Here is a 16,446-nt window from a genome sequence, read left to right on the forward strand (position 1 = left end):
CATTGAGATGTAGTATAAAAGGATTTCTGAGTCATCCATCCCCAGACCCTTCATAATCCGCTAAAAATATATTTCAGCATCCCCTGACTGTGCCTCGGGAGGCCCTTCCAACCGCATATTTCTTAATCTGATCGTATTTTCTGGTCATCAATTTGATTTCTCGGTGACTGGCAGCAGTTGGTCTTCTTTGAATAGCTTGTGTCTATAAATCGTCATCTCTATTTTTTTTCCATTTTCCTGCAGCCACTGTTGATCTTAACCCCTAAATTTTATCACTTGTAGCCTGAATTACAGGTGACCTTTTCATTGCTACTGGTCAAGTCTCTGCTTATTAAGGCTGGAATGGCCCGTGTCATTTAAGATGAGTAGCCAGCAGTCCTGAATGAAAGGTTAAGGATAGAGATGCACAGGTAGGGAGAGGGAGGGGTAAGAGAGAGCGCGAGCGAGCAAGAGAGAGAGAGTGCACAAAGACACTGTGCTGAAAGTTGAGGGCTTCACTGCCTAAATATTTTTAAATTCTTTTTTTATTCTGCTTGTTTTACATGAGTGATAGCTTACCATTTCTGGAAAAATGGTTGACAAGTTGGAATGCCCTAACTGTGAATAAATTAAATACTTTATGCGATAAATTAACTATTATTTGAGTATTTGAGGAGAAAGGAATGCAACACTTTCATTACTGACCTAAATACATTTTTAGAAAATAACACAAGTGAATCACTTAAAATTTGGCATTTTCTGTGTAGCTTTTTAGAGAATTTGTGGAAAGGATTTTTATTTAAAATGGCTTCGGGACCAGCGTCGTGGTACAGTAGGTTAATCCTCCGCCTGCGGCGCTGGCATACCATATGGCTCCGGTTCTAGTCCCGGCTGCTCTTCTTCCCATCCAGCTCTCTGCTGTGGCCTGGGAAAGCAGTAGAAGATGACCCAAGTCCTTGGGCCCCTGCACCCGTCTGGGAAACAGGGAAGAAGCTCCTGGCTCCTGGCTTCGGTCGGTGCAGCTCCAACCGTTGCGGCCATCTGGGGAGTGAACCAACAGAAGGAAGACCTTTCTCTCTCTCCCTCTCACTGTCTGTAACTCTACCTCTCAAATAAATAAATAAAATTTAAAAACTAAATAAGTAAAATGGCTTCAAAGATTATCATTATGCCTTGTTTTTAAAAAAAAAAATTCCTAGGATGGATCTTTGGCAACATAGTTAAAATTCTCTCTCTCTCTCTATTTTTTTTTTAAGATTTATTTATTTATTTGAAAGTCAGAGTTACACAGAGAGAGAAGGAGAGGCAGAGGCAGAAGCAGAGAGAGAGGTCTTCCATCTGCTGGTTCACTCCCCAGTTGGTTGCAATGGCTAGAGCTGTGCCGATCCAAAGCCAGAAGCCAGGAGCTTCTTCCAGGTCTCCCACATGCGTGCAGGGGCCCAAGAACTTGGGCCATCTTCTACTGCTTTCCCAGGCCATAGCAGAGAGCTGGATTGGAAGTGAAGCAGCTGGGACTTGAACCGCCACCCATACGGGTTGCTGGCAGTGCAGGCGATGCTTTACCCACTACACCACAGTGCCGGCCCCTTAAATTGCCCTTTGTAACACCTGCACCTCTATCAGAATGCTGGTTCTAATCCAGCTCTTTCTGATTCTAGCTTCCAGCTAATGCGTGGCTCTAGGAAGACAATGGTGGCATAAGTACACAAGTACACAGGTCCCTGCTAGATTGTTTTTGGCTCCTGCTTCTACCCTGCTCAGTCACAGCTGTCACAAGAATTACTGGTAAACCAGCAGGTCTCTCTCCCTCTTTGTCTTCCTCTGTTTCTCTGTCCATAAAAGTAAATAAAAATTAAAATTTTTATTTCCTGTCTCATCTCTTTCCATCTTTTCTGAGCACAACAAATTTAATTATGGTGCTGAGCAGCTGATACAATTTATCTTTTCAAATTAACGTTTCCTTTTTAAACGTGCACTTTTTCTTCTTATTTCCTGATGAATATATCAAATTTTCAATTCTTTTTTTAACATATGTGTAGCAAGTATATAGTACCTACTGCAAGAGAAAATAAAACAAACACCAATCCCATTGTCTGGCAATTTAAGTCCAAAGGAAGCAGATATGTGGGTGCGATGACACTTTGACTAATTTCTTCAACTATGCTTACTGTTGCTTGATATAAGAAGAAATAACTTTACTAGAAATGTCAGGAGATAATTAACTTCTTACATGATTCAGGATATTTTAGTAATATAAAATAAGATTCTAGATTAAAATAATGATGCCAAATAAAACTTGGAAAGAAAGCAGATTTTTTTTTGCATGTCTGTGAATATTAAGATTAGTGGTGAATTAAGCCTGTGAATATGGAGTGTATTCAAATTATGTGTTTGCAAAAAACTGATGAAGGGAGGAGAAGGAGGGATGGAATTGGGAGCAGGGGAGTGAGGGAAGTGTGAACGATGTCTATGGAATGTGTAAAACCTGTTCTCTTTATATTATTTTTTTTTAAAAAAAGGACAAGTGAATTACATATGTATTTAAGGGACCATGCTTTTGAATTCTGGTTATTTTGGATACAAGTATTGATTTCCACACCTATTTAATGCAATAGCAAATACAGGAAAGTGCTGTATGGTGTTGTGTGGGACAGCCCCAGCCATGACCCCTGCCGCCCCCTATTGTCATTGCTAGGGGGTCATTCTTGAAGTGTTCGGAAATGAAGCTACTGATTCCCTTCAATCGCCATTTATTTAACAGCTGCTGTGTAATTAGGCTTAACTAGTTAAGCCTTCAAGATGAACACAATATATTGAAAGTCACTTTCTAACATAAGTGATAATTGTAGCAGCTGTGGAGGAGAATGACAATATATTCACATATACTCAACACTGTACAATCTGTTAAATACTATAGTGTGTACAAAGTTATCAGGGCATGGTGATATGGAGGAAATTAGGGGAATAGTATCCACACAGTGTTGCAAGGAGTCTTGTTATTTATTTATTTATTTATTTTTTGACAGGCAGAGTGGACATGAGAGAGAGAGACAGAAAGAAAGGGCTTCCTTTTCCGTTGGTTCACCCCCCAATGGCCGCTGCGGCAGGTGCGCTGCGGCTGGTGCACCGCGCTTATCTGAAGCCAGGAGCCAGGAGCTTCCTCCTGGTCTCCCATATGGGTGCAGGGCCCAAGCACTTGGGCCATCCTCCACTGCCTTCCTGGGCCACAGCAGAGAGCTGGACTGGAAGAGGAGCAACCGGGACAGATTCCAGCGCCCCAACGGGAACTAGAACCCGGTGTGCCGGCGCTGCAGGCGGAGGATTAGCCTAGTGAGCCGCGGGCGCCGGCCAGGAGTCTTGTTATTGAATGTTGTGGTTCTACTGCCCCATGCTCAGGAAACAAACAAACAAACAACAAACCATGAGTGACACAGGTATTTTGAGAAGAGCTGCTTACTGGTCAACAAAGAAGCAGGAGCTGTGGTTCAAGTAAACCTCCTCAACTGGGACTGGGCAAAAGGATTTGAGATTGGATAGGAGAAAACTAACAGGCAGAAATATTGGTGAAGCAAGTTCTGATTGTGGGGTTTTGGAATCAAACCAGGATAGGAAGATTGCTTTTAATCTTGGATTTCCTTGTTCAACAGACCTCTCACTTCTGAAAGCTGGTTGAGCTCTGGTATTTTTAGTTCTGCAGGTTAGGTCTGCCTTTGGCCTGTGCCCAGGCTACACCAACTTTCTCTTCCGTGTCCCTTCTGCATGTGAACACTCAGGTGCTAAATAACCCTCCTATGAAGGCAAGAAATTAAAATGTGATTAGCCTGATTGTTAAAGCATAAGACCAGGAAGTCTTGGGAAAAGAATGTGTAATGTGATAGAAGGTGGAGTTTGGGGCATTGAGGAGAAACCTGATTGAGGAGCATCATCCAGTTGTTGATGGCCCAAATAACACAGAAAGGCAGAAGAAGAGTGAGTTTTCTGTCTCTTGAGATAAGATACCTGTCTTCCCAATCTTGTAGGATATTGGATCCTGTAGTTATCAGGTATTCACAATCCTGGACTTAGATTGTGCTATCTCCACCCCTTGAGTTCTATCACTGGCTTTCCTGGTTCTCCAATTTGCAGATGACATACTACAGGACTTCTGGGCTTCCCTAATTGCCTGAGTCAGTTCCCATAATAAAATGAGTGTCTGTCTGTCTCTCCCGTCCCATGTGTCTCTCTGCCTTTCAAACAAATGCAGCTTTAAAAATAAATGTGAATAAACAGTTGTGGTGGGAGTACCCTCAGGCTTAAGGAATTAAGAAATCTTGGACACTAGAATTAAATTATAAATTAATCTATTATGACTTTAAAACCTTGAAATTTTTATTCTCCTACAAGTTATTGCTGCCATGAGACAGCTCTAATACCTCAGTAAATTCTTATTCTTCAGAAAACTCTGTAGGAAACGAATAGAGCAACAATACCTTGCTCATGTTTTACATTTTTCTTTTCAGAAAAATCTCTGGGCTCCTCTTGCTTAGGTGTTACTGTTTCCAATGACTGACACGCTTTTTTATTTTTTAGTTTTGTTTTTTTAATTTGACAGGTAGAGTTATAGACAGTGAGAAAGAGAGACAGAGAGAAAGGTCTTCTTTCTGTTGGTTCACTCCCCAGATGGCTGCAACGGCCAATCTGAAGCCAGGAGCCAGGTGCTTCCTCCTGGTCTCCCATGTGGGTGCAGGGCCCAAGCACTTGGGCCATTTTCCACTGCTCTCCTGGACCACAGCAGAGAGCTGGACTGGAAGAGGAGCAACCGGGACTAGAACCCAGCACCCATATGGGATGCTGGCGCCGCAGGCGGAGGATTAACCAAGTGAGCCACGGCACCGGTCCTGGCTGACACACTCTTTAACGTCGCATGTTCATTTGCTTTCTGTCATTTATCATACTCAAAAGCCATTGATTATATTTCTGTGTTTAATATTTGTTTCAAACAACAGGAATTCAAATTTTATGAGAGTAGAGATTACAACTAATTGTTTTTCCTCCCTGGTTTCCCAATTTGTAGCATATAGCAGACTCAAGATGCATTTGTTGAATAAATGAAGGCATGCATTATTAAGCAATATGTTAAGGGTTTTATTTATTTACCTGAGAAGTAGAGTTACAGACAGAGAGAGGGAGAGACAGAGAGAAAGTTCTTTCATCCATTAATTTACTCCCCCAAATAGCCATAATGGCCAAAGCTGGGCCAATCTGAAGCTGGGAGCCAGGAATTTCTTCTGGGTCTCCCAGGCAGGTGCAGGGGCGCAGGCACTTGGGTCATCTTCTGCTGCTTTCCTAGGCCATAGCAGAGAGCTGGATCAGAGGAGGAGCAGCTGGGACTAGAATCGGTGCCCAAATGGTGCTAATACACTAAAGGGCTGGCCCCTTAGCAATATTTAGCCAGAATTTTTGATTTACTATTAATTTCAAGAATAAATGTATAGCTCTTGGAATTATTGTGAAATGACTTGGGATCCTGACTTACATGGCCTTATATATGCTCATAGAATCATACTAGTGAGAGAAATAGAATTTCCCGGCTCAATGACCTCTGAAATCTTTGAATATGCTTATTTTAGATGTGCTAAATGTTTTTAATAATACTGTCAATTCTTTGTAGTTGCAAGGAACTTATTCAATTACCAGGATATAGTGAAGAAAAGAATGTTGTTACAGTGGATAAAAGTATCTCAGCTGCATAGCTGTGTGCACAGAGATTTGAGTAACCACAAGTGACAGTATGGCACAAACACTAGTTGACTGATTTTCCCAAAAATTGTGGATCCATCCTATGAACAGTAGTCTTCAAAACCAGTATAAAACTTTTTGGTAAACTGGTTTTAGTCTTATTTTGAGACATGATATTTCTGACAAGTTCCAAAGACAAAATATCTGCAATTCTGAACTTCATATGTAGCCAAATTATCAACAAGGAAAGTTTTTTTTTTTTTTTTGGTTGGGAGAAAATTGGAATTATTCATCAAGCATCGTTAACAAAATTTTTCAAAATTTCTGTTGATTTATTGGAGAGGGAGAAGGAGAGAGGAGGAAAGAGAGAAAGAGAAGGGGAGGGGGAATATAAAAGAGCACTGACACCTTCTGGTTTTGTGCCTAAATGCCCACAGTGACTTGAACTTTATTTAGTTCTAGCAAAATCTGTGAGCTGGGAACCCAATCTAGAGCTCCCATGTGGATGACAGGTAGCCAACCACTTGAGCTACCAGGCGCTATTGGTTGCATCCCTGGATGCACCTTAGCAAGAAAGTAGAATTAGGAATGCAGCTAGAACTCAAAACCAGGCACTCTGATATGGGATGTGAGAATCTCAATCAGTATCTTAGCCACTTGGCCAAATGATGCTCTCAGAAAGTCATTCTGTGTTCCTCTATCCAGTGTGACTTATGCCTTCTATATGCAAGGATTCTCATGTAGGTATTTTATAGTAGACAATGTCTCCATTCACACAATTAGGATAATACATGACTATATTATAAAATTATTTTGAAAAAGCAATGAGATTTCTTTTAAATGGGAGTCCAACTAATTAACCCCCCTCCCATATGTGATTATTATATGCTTTCCTTGATCTTTGGTTGTTTCTCAACTACCATAATAAACAGTTGACACTGCTTGGTGAACTTAATATAAATCATTCTTGCTCTTTTTGAACTTCTGTAATTGCAGTAGTTGTTTGAATACCCTATGGAGCTTATAGTAAATACAAAGTTTTTTCATATGATGGTTTTATTTGCATATGTATCTGTTTACTAATACAATTTATTACATCTGTATATCTTAAAAATATGTTACTTGTAGTTCTACCAAGAGCCTGGAAATTATCACCATTAAAGCCCACCTTTAAAATTTGAGTTACAGCTTTTCCCTGAGTTCTGTGTTAAAGTTGTAACATACTAACTCCATTGAGAAGGATAACTTTTAAAACTGGTGTTCAGCACATTTGGTCCATTGCATATCTTTGTACATAAAGTGATATTGAAGCCCAGTCACTCCTATCTATTTACATAACACTTTGGCTGTGTTTCTGTCGAAGGGCAGAGTTGAGTAGCTGCAACAGATGGTATGACCAAAAACCTGAAAATGCTTGGTGGTCTGACCCTTACAGAGAAAGTTGCCAACCCTGTATTAAATCATGGTTGACAGTTGTTCACAAATTGACATTGTTTATTAGATGCAATATTTACCACTTTGTAGAGAGCAAGGCAGGCAAGAATATAAAAGCAGACTAGCTGTCTCATGTGGCACTGAGTGCAGCAATTGGGAATCCCAGGGACTCAGGTAAAACACAGGTTCTCTTAGAGGTGGAAGTGAAGCCAAGTTTGAGTCAATGAGAGTGAACCAAAAATCAGCTGCAGCTACTCAATCATTTTGCCTATCACGGTGAATAAACAAAGGAGTAAAGTTTTTAAAAATGCAAGTTTTTCAGTAAGTTTCCATCTCAGTCACTTATAATTACTTTGACTGTTAAATGATTCCCTGATTACACATGCACTACTTCAGAGCCAAGAACAACAGCAACAAAACATGAAAGGAATTACATAGTTTGGTTCTCTGCTGAATAAAAAAAAAAAGGCAAGAAACTGATTTTAAAAAGAAACTAAACTACCGTTGTTTTATATTTGGGTCATCAGGCATTTTATTAGCTTACCCATATTCATAAAAATTTTAAGTTAAAGAACAGCTTTAGTTTTATAGCATCTTAATAAGCAATCCAAAACATTTTAATGAGTTCCATCATAAAATTTAATAACACACAAGAATAGCATTTTCTGAAAATGTCAACATTAAAAAAAAAAAAAAAACACAAGGAAAGCAAGTTCAAATAAGTGGTCTCAATGAAAACTCCACAAGCAAAATCCAAATATCAGCTAGGAATTTATATCTGATTTTGGTAGAAACACAAAGATGCGTTTATAAAAAAGAGATGTTTTAGAATCAAATATGTAGAGGAAACCTTTTTTTAAATTTCCTGTCTACTTCTTGGAAAAAGAAGAGACACATTAAAAAAATCAGAACAAATCAATTGTGTATGGGCTAAAAGTTTTTCAGATTATTTGCAAAATTCCCTGGGATTGAGACAGTTGTCATATCATAAGGAGAGCCAGAGAACAGTTCCATCTCCAGACATGCTGTGACCAAAAGACAGATGAAGTGGCCACAGTGGTTAGCAAACAACAGTTTACATATCAACAGAAGCTTACATACGCATATACACTTTCAACCAAGATGCATGAGTAACATGGTTTAACTCATTAAACCTCATACTTTGAATGACTGAAAAGGCAGGTGAATATTTAAAACAATGATTTAAGATATTGGACAATAAAGCAGTGAAGAAGTTACTCCTGGTTTTGGAGTTGAGGCAGCAAATTAGAGGAACTGTATGATTACCCAGGCTCCCTGCCAGAGGAGGGTTTCCTTCCCATAATGCTGGGTCCTCAAGGATCTTTAGGGTGTGTCAGTTGGCCAGGTCGCAAAATTATCTATGTCAAGCTTTTGTTGATACTGCAAGACAGTTTTACAAAGAGGTTGTGCAAATTGTACTCTGAGAAGTTGAGTATAGGAGTATTTTCTACATTTTTTTATTTTAACTATTTTTGGGGAATAATAATGCCATGGTTTTATTTTATATTCCCCTAGTTACTAAAATCTTAAAGAACCTTTTCATGTTTATTGGCTCTTTGGCTCTTTTCTTTTTATTGGGGTGAGGCATAATATTTCTCTAACTCATTTATTTTTCCTTTGGTTTTATTTTTTACCTAATTGATTTACAGGAATTTTTGTGTATTCTCAGACTGAATATTTTTATTTTTCTTTGCATCCCAAAATTCTTCTCCTACTCCCAATCCTAACTTTTCCCTTATAATGACTTTTAATTGAAATTAATGTGTTATTTTTATAATCTCCTACTTGTCAAATATTTTTATTTTTAATATTTTATAGTGCCATCACTATATGCCATCACTATATGCCATTACATAAACCAGACAGAAATTAGTAAATATCTAGATAATTTCAACAACACAATTGATAAATTAATCTATTATATTAGCATAGAACCCAATTTCAAATGATGAAAGGAAACATTTTTTTAACTTTTATTAATATAAATTTCCAAAGTACAGTTTATGGATTACAATAGCTTTCCCCCCATAATCTCCCTCCCACCCGGACCCCTCCCATCTCCTGCCATTGTGGCATAGTGGGTAAGGAAACATATTTTTAACAACATATATTCATTGAGTCTCTTTCATAATAGCCTGCTAAACATAGCCAACACTACTCAATGCATATAATGTTTGATTTTCAATGATTTTTGTAATACTAGAAGTTTGTTACATACATGATTGAACTTCCACGTTGTAGCAGGTGATATTTTAATTATTTTGCTAATGTGCAGCATTGATTGTCCACTTTTCACTAACAAGACTATAATGATTTCACTCTGCATACACAACAGTGGTATTGGCTTATAATTCTGCAGTAACAAAAGCACCCAAAATCTCAGTGGATTAATACAACAAAAATATATTTCATGCTTATGCTGTATAACAATATAATGATACACTGAGTCATACTCATTATAGACATTGTTAGGTAGGACAATATAAACTTTATGTCAACTGCAAAGAGCTGACAATATTTGTTAGCTATCACTATTAACTCCATGAATGTGGGACACTCATGTAAATTTACCAACTAGTAGGTTACCAACATAGTATAAGATATATCCAAGCATATGGATCTTATAGAATTGATAAAACTTCAGCTAAATTTATAAGTTAGAAAACAACTGTAGAAAGTTAACACCATTTTCCCATATATTTGAGCAAACAAGACAGTCTTCTAAATAAAGCATGGGTTAAATACAAGAAGTTATTACCAAGATTAAAACATTTTAGAACTAAATAACAGAAAATATGAGGGAACTTCAAAAATTTCATGAAAAAATATAAAAGATAAAAATATAAACTTCATTTCTCAACAAAAACTCTACCAAGTTCAAAACACATTGATAAGTGATGCTATTATCCAAGTAATCCATCTCCAAATAACAGAGTTGTAAGTATTTATCCATGTCAATACATTCTTTTTCTTCTCAGTATTCACTGATGAAAATGGGTGCCCTTTAAAGAATTTTTAAGATTAGGGAACAGGGGCTGGTGCAGTGGCTCACTAGGCTAATCCTCCACCTGCGGCGCTGGCACTCCGGGTTCTAGTCCCGGTTGGGGTGCTGAATTCTGTCCCAGTTTCCCCTCTTCCAGGCCAGCTCTCTGCTGTGGCCCGGGAGTGCAGTGGAGGATGGCACAAGTGCTTGGGCCCTGTACCCTATGGGAGACCAGGAGAAGCACCTGGCTCCTGGCTTCGGATCAGCACGGTGCGCCGGCCGCAGCGCGCCAGCCGCGGCGGCCATTGGAGGGTGAACCAACAGCAAAAAGGAAGACCTTTCTCTCTGTCTCTGTCTCTGTCTCTCTCTCTCTCTCTCTCTCACTATCCACTCTGCCTGCCCCCCCCAAATAAAAAAAATAAAAAAAATAAAGGTTAGGGAACAAAAAGAGGCAAATCAAGACTATAAGATGCTCCTAATGATGTTCTCTAAAATTTCCCTCAAATTCCCTATGTTTGATGAGAAGAATGTGCAGAGGCATCATTGAGGTGGAGAAGTGCCCTCTGGTGAACTTGCCTGAGTGTTTTTTTTAAGATTTTTTAAAGATTTTATTTATTTATGTGTGAGGTAGAGTTACAGTCAGAGAGAAGGAGAGAGGCAGAGAGAAAGGTCTTATATCCTCTGGTTCACTCTCCAAATGGCCTCAACAGCTAGAGCTGAGCTGATCAAAAACCAGAAGCCAGGAGCTTCTTCTGGGTCTCCCATGTGGGTGCAGGGGCTCAAGTACTTGGGCCGTCTTCCATTTCTTTCCCAGGCTATGGCAGAGAGCCGGATTGGAAGAGGACTTGCTAGAACATGAACTGGCACCTGTATGGGATGCCAGTGCCGCAGATGGAGACTTGGTTTCTATACCTCAGTGCCAGCCCTCTCTGGCCAGCTTTGACTAATGTTTCTCACAACACCCTCCTATAAAGCAGAGGTTATGTTTTTTGGCCTTCCAGAAAGTCTGCAAGAGAAATGCCTTGAGGCTCTCAGAAAACTGTTGACTTTTGGTCTTGAGCAGACTCCTATTGCTTTGACTAGAACACCTCCACCTCTTGGTATCCATTATATGACTTTGCTTTGTGTCCAGGGTTGTACTGGGGAAGCTGTATTTCACCTCCTGTTAAAATTTGAAAAATTTTAAGATAAGTACACACGTAAGTTCATCAGAGCACTATTCACAACAGCCAAGATATGGAATTGGCTGCCATTTCCACCAATGGATGAATGGTAGTATCCAATACACATATTACAGAACAGAATGAAACTCTGACATTTACAGCAAAATCAATAGAATTGGATATTAAGTGAAGTAGGCCATAACATTAGAAAATATTTAATGTAGAGTCTTGTTTGACTAAAAGATTCTGTGACCAAAATTATATGAAATCATTAAGTTCATGTAGACAAAGATACAATGAATTATATTTAAATTAGGAAAAAGTAAGCCAGAACATATCTGAACATTAACACCCAAGAGGGTAGGCAAATTCTGAGGTAGTTACACATGTAGAAAGCAGATAAAAAAATATCAACATTACAAAATCATGTGGGTCTTTGTTCAGATCAGTGATGAGACGGTTCTGGAAATGGACCGTGATGTTTCTTTGCTGCACTGAACTTTTCTTAGTAGTCAGGTTGTCATTGGCTATTGTTTGTAAGGCTGCTTGTGACAAAGCCAGGTTTTCTTATTTTACAGCTACAAGAAATGAAAGGAGATGAGTGGGGTACCAGCAGCAAGGCAGCGTCTGTCAGATGCCACCGAATGAGAATGTGGATGAGTGCGAGCTGCAGAGCTGGGCTGACCCACGTCCTGCGACAGAGGTAGGTGTGTGAGCAGACTCCACCTACAGTTTTCTGGCACTCTCTCAAGCACAGTTTGTTCTGAAGACAATAGAGAGCCTTCCTTCACCCCCATCCCCACATCCCAAACACAAATGCTGAGTAACACAAGCATTTTTACTTTCACCCAGCAAGGATGCTTTCTTTGACTCTTGGCAGACAATCTAGCTATAGACCAAAAAATTTTGGAATAGTCTTTGGTACACTGTTTTCTATTTATGAATTCAGAATATCTGAAATGGAAGCAGACCTTTTAAACTTTTCTTCTAAAAAAAAAGAAATCAAGAAGATAAAATTTGAGTTTCAATGGAGTTAAAATTGATCTGTCTCAGAAATGTTTTTGTTACTTCCAATCGATGCAATACAGAAGCTGAGGAGACATCAGTAAAAATTAAAAGAACTTCAGAGTTGATTTAATTTTTGTGATCTCAACTGGTGACTTTAGATAAGCCTTGCTGTCTCTTGTCAGCTGCTTGAGCAGAGCTCTTTCAGAAGTAATGTGGTATTTACCAAAACCCTGTCCTGGTGTTCCACTCAGCTGGTGAGTACTTCCCTTTGCAGTTGGCCCAGTTAGAGGGCAGATGCCGTTTCAATGTTTTATTTTTTTCTTACTGTAGACACAATGTTTAAATATCGTAGTAATCTTTGTATGGACTGAGTTTCATTCTTGTTCCAAATGCTATTCTATACCTATTTCTTGGGATACTTCCAATTCTTGCAGAAGGCATTTGAAACTTATGACATTGATTGGCACATAGCTCTTCAGACTACACCTGAGCAAGTGATGGGTTAGCTCACAGCTTTTTGCATGGTAGAGCAACTCCTCTAATTTATGGCACAAGGGTAATAATGAAGGAATTTCCTATCACAATTGGTGATTTTTTTGCTTTAATTTTCAAAAACAACTTAGGAAACCTATATCTAGTCGGTGTCAAACTCTTAGCTTATTACAGACGTAAAATTAATTTTTATTGATATATTTCCAATGTAGCTCTATACTTAATTGTGTAAGATGCATTTTCTTTCATATCCTTTTGGCTCTAGTCTTTCAGATTGGAATATTTTATAGCATTTTCATGCTTTTATGTGGTAGTTTATTTATTCCAGTGAATATTGGATTCCAATATCCTATTTGGATCCAAAGTTCAATATCTTAAAGTTATTAACTTTTTTATAAAACCTGTCTGAGAGGACAGAAAGGAAATAATGAATGAAATACTCAGTGCAGTTGACCTTCTGTATTGAAGGTTAACGTTTGTATTGGGGTGTGATCCTCAAGGAGTTAACGTTTCCATTTCCTTAAATGTAAGTAGAACAGCAAGGGTAGAGACCCACGGAGTGAACTATGTTCCAGTTGGCTGTTTCCCCATAATTGGTCTATTTCCTTACTCATTTGCTTCCACACCAACTCTGTTCTTGTTCAGTAATGGAGAGTTAGACAATTAATTATTCAGTAACATTTCACGTGTGAGTGATTTTAACGTAACTGTAAACTTCTTTAGAAGCTTTGCAAAGGTTTTTCAGAAATGTGATTGAAAATACTGTCTATGGGTCAAGTGTGATTTCGTTCTGATTCTAGTGGGACACAGCGAGGACAGACACAGTGCAGAACAGCAGGGATGATCCTACGTCACAAATTTGACTTGACGAACACCTTGTTTTCTAAGCAGACTCACTAGCTTTTTGGTTTGGATTTTTTTGAAGGTAGCGTTCGAATGGGTTGGTTTTCCCATGGAAAGTGGAACTTAAACTCTGTTGAGGACCAGATAAATGAGCTTGCACTAACGTCTCTGTAGCCCTCGGCCACAGAATTGATAGCCTGTACTTGCTAAATAACTGAGGGCAAGCTATCCAACTGTGGCCATGCTAGGCACATGCCATGAAAACAATTAGGTTAACACCATTGTTCTGAACATATTTTTAAGAACTTTGAAAGCTATCACAATCAAACCTTCCAATAAATTAGGCATTAAAATTGACCAATAAAAAGATGTTATAAAAAATAAAGTATATGTACATGACCATAACATTTCGCCCTGAATAGTTACTCCAAAGATGATACTGCCCAGCAAATGATACAGCACTTTTAACATTTCATGTACTCTGAGAATTTTGTGGCCTTTATATTTCATTTGCTTCTAATCTGTCATTGGGTATATAACTTATTTTAAATAGAAAAATAGAATTAATTGAGATGTAGCCAATCAATTTGTCATTGACTTCAGAATTGATTGCTACTTTGTGAATGTCCTCTAGCAGATCCTTTTCCTTTGAGAAGGAATACTATTCTTCATGAAACTAACGTATTAATATTTTGCAAATATTAATTAGGCATATCAAATCTGGAAATGATAGTTTCTTCTAGCTAACGCTAGTGGATGAGCTTAGAGTATGCAATTCTTTCGGTCTTATCATTACCCTGGAACATGGCTACATTCGCTTCAGGGACACTGAAGGGATATCTCACAGCAGGGTGCTTTCTCCAGGGTTCCAGGCTTCTTCTTCCTCAGCAAGCACTGATCTTTAAATGGATTTAAGAATTCCAAACAGCGGGAGCCTGTGAGTTTTCACTGCAGGACTGTCAACTTTCTGCTTGACAGACCTTGACTATTTTAATATACAAATGGAGGACTAGCTTGCCAGGCGCCCTTCTGTCAAACACCTAGGAACACCATGATTTATTAGCTAACACCTTAGTCTCTTATAGGAAAAATGGTTATTGCCTGTTACAGAAATTAGGCCTGTCTTGCTTCACGAAGCTAAGTTTTGCCTCCTGGGCTGTGCCGTCTTACAAGCTCATCATCCCCAGTGATGGTCCCCTAATTCCAAGGCAGCATCTCCCACTGCCTCTGACCTGCAGGAATCAGTTCCTGAATTTCTCGAAGTTTAGATGCCTCCCTCAGGAAAGAAATCCTTGCCTCATGAACAAAAAAATGTGTCTTCTGTACGTACTTTCTAAAAATGGATGGATTATGTTTAGATATTACTAATAAGTACATTCTAACTTTCCCAACTCCTTACGCCTTGTGAGTCCTTCTTCGGTATGATGCTGATGAATTTGCAGAATGTCTTCCTCATTTGCTCTAGAGTTTGTCACGCCAAGCCATCCAGGACCCATTCCAGAAAATTATAAAGTCCAGCTATAGATATTTTTGCCAACATTTTTTCCAATCCTATATTTTGAGGGAAATACCCTTATGTGAATAAATGCTTTCTTTTTAGCTTTATCTTTTGCATCTTCCATCTAACCTTCAAGGTCCTTGACCGTGTACATTCACTTAGTGTTTGCTGCTTCATCGTTTCCAGGCTTCCTCTTCCTTTGACATTTAGGGAATTGTTTTTCAGCCCTCTTGAGGGGAGCAAAACCTTATTCTGGTTTTCATCCTGGAGGCAATAGATGGTGGTAAATTTCTGGAGAACAGCAACATTTTACTAGGAAGCTACATCAGGTGAAGTCATTGGATGATCTGTGGCAAGGAGATTCAAAGCCTTGAGACAATTGCTCAAATATCATCTTCTAATCACTTTTTATTTCTTTTTTAAACAGTTTTTTATGTATGTGAAAGTCAAAGTTACTCAGAGTAAGAGACAGAAACAAAAAGAAACAGAGAGAGAGAATGATTGATAGGTTGATTTCCTATCCACTGGTCCACTCCCCAAATTGCCACAACAGCCAGGGTCAGGCCAGGCTGAAGCCAGGAGCCAGGAGCCTCTTCCAGATCTCCCACATGGATGCAGGGGCCGAAGCATTTGGGTCATCTTCTACTGCCTTCACAGACACCTTAGCAGGGGATTGGATCAGAAGTGAGAAGTAGAGCAGCCAGGGCTTAAACCGGTGCCCATAAGGGATGCTGGTGTCACAGGTGGCAGTTATCCACTATCCCACCATGCCAGCTGCTCGAATCACTTTTTTCTATCATGATCCTTTGGATGCTTCTAATTTCTTATCTCCTGGGGCTCTGAAACCCTAATAATCATTAGCTGGCTTGACTTTAAGCATAGTCTGCTGCAGCACATTAGACTCTCCTGTAAGCTATGAAGATCTCTGGCTTTCACAGCATCTTTTCCATCATATTCATTGGAGTTATTTTATCTTGCAAGGTCTCCAATGTTGTTGAAGCACCCAACCACAGGCTTCAGAATTAGCACGTCTACATTGTGATCAAATGAGGTAACCCCTTGAGAGCTGTAAGCCTTGACTTCACATCCCATCACAGTCAACCACAGATCAAAGTGTCAGTAATTGTGGTGCCACTGGGTGTCAGGGGTCATCCTCATCATAACCACCATCCTAACAACAGAGGTGAACAACCCAACACTGAAATGTCACTCAGATGATCTGCATTTGTGGCATGCTCCTTCCACAAACTTTGTTAGTCCACATTTCTTTCTTTTTTTTTTTTTTCTTTTTCTTTTTGACAGGCAGA

The 16,446-nt window shown here is 39.1% G+C and overlaps 1 long non-coding RNA gene across 1 annotated transcript in view; it reads left to right on the forward strand.

Annotated features, from left to right (window-relative positions):
- LOC133749586 (uncharacterized) overlaps nt 1-11,995 on the forward strand; it is a 629,472-nt gene extending 617,477 nt beyond the window's left edge. The window contains exon 7 of the long non-coding RNA XR_009864601.1: nt 11,877-11,995. This is a non-coding gene — a long non-coding RNA (uncharacterized LOC133749586). The remainder of the gene's footprint in view (nt 1-11,876) is intronic.
- Nucleotides 11,996-16,446: the final 4,451 nt, after the last annotated feature.

Source organism: Lepus europaeus, chromosome 20 (assembly GCF_033115175.1).
Source record: "Lepus europaeus isolate LE1 chromosome 20, mLepTim1.pri, whole genome shotgun sequence".
Classification (NCBI taxonomy): domain Eukaryota; kingdom Metazoa; phylum Chordata; class Mammalia; order Lagomorpha; family Leporidae; genus Lepus; species Lepus europaeus.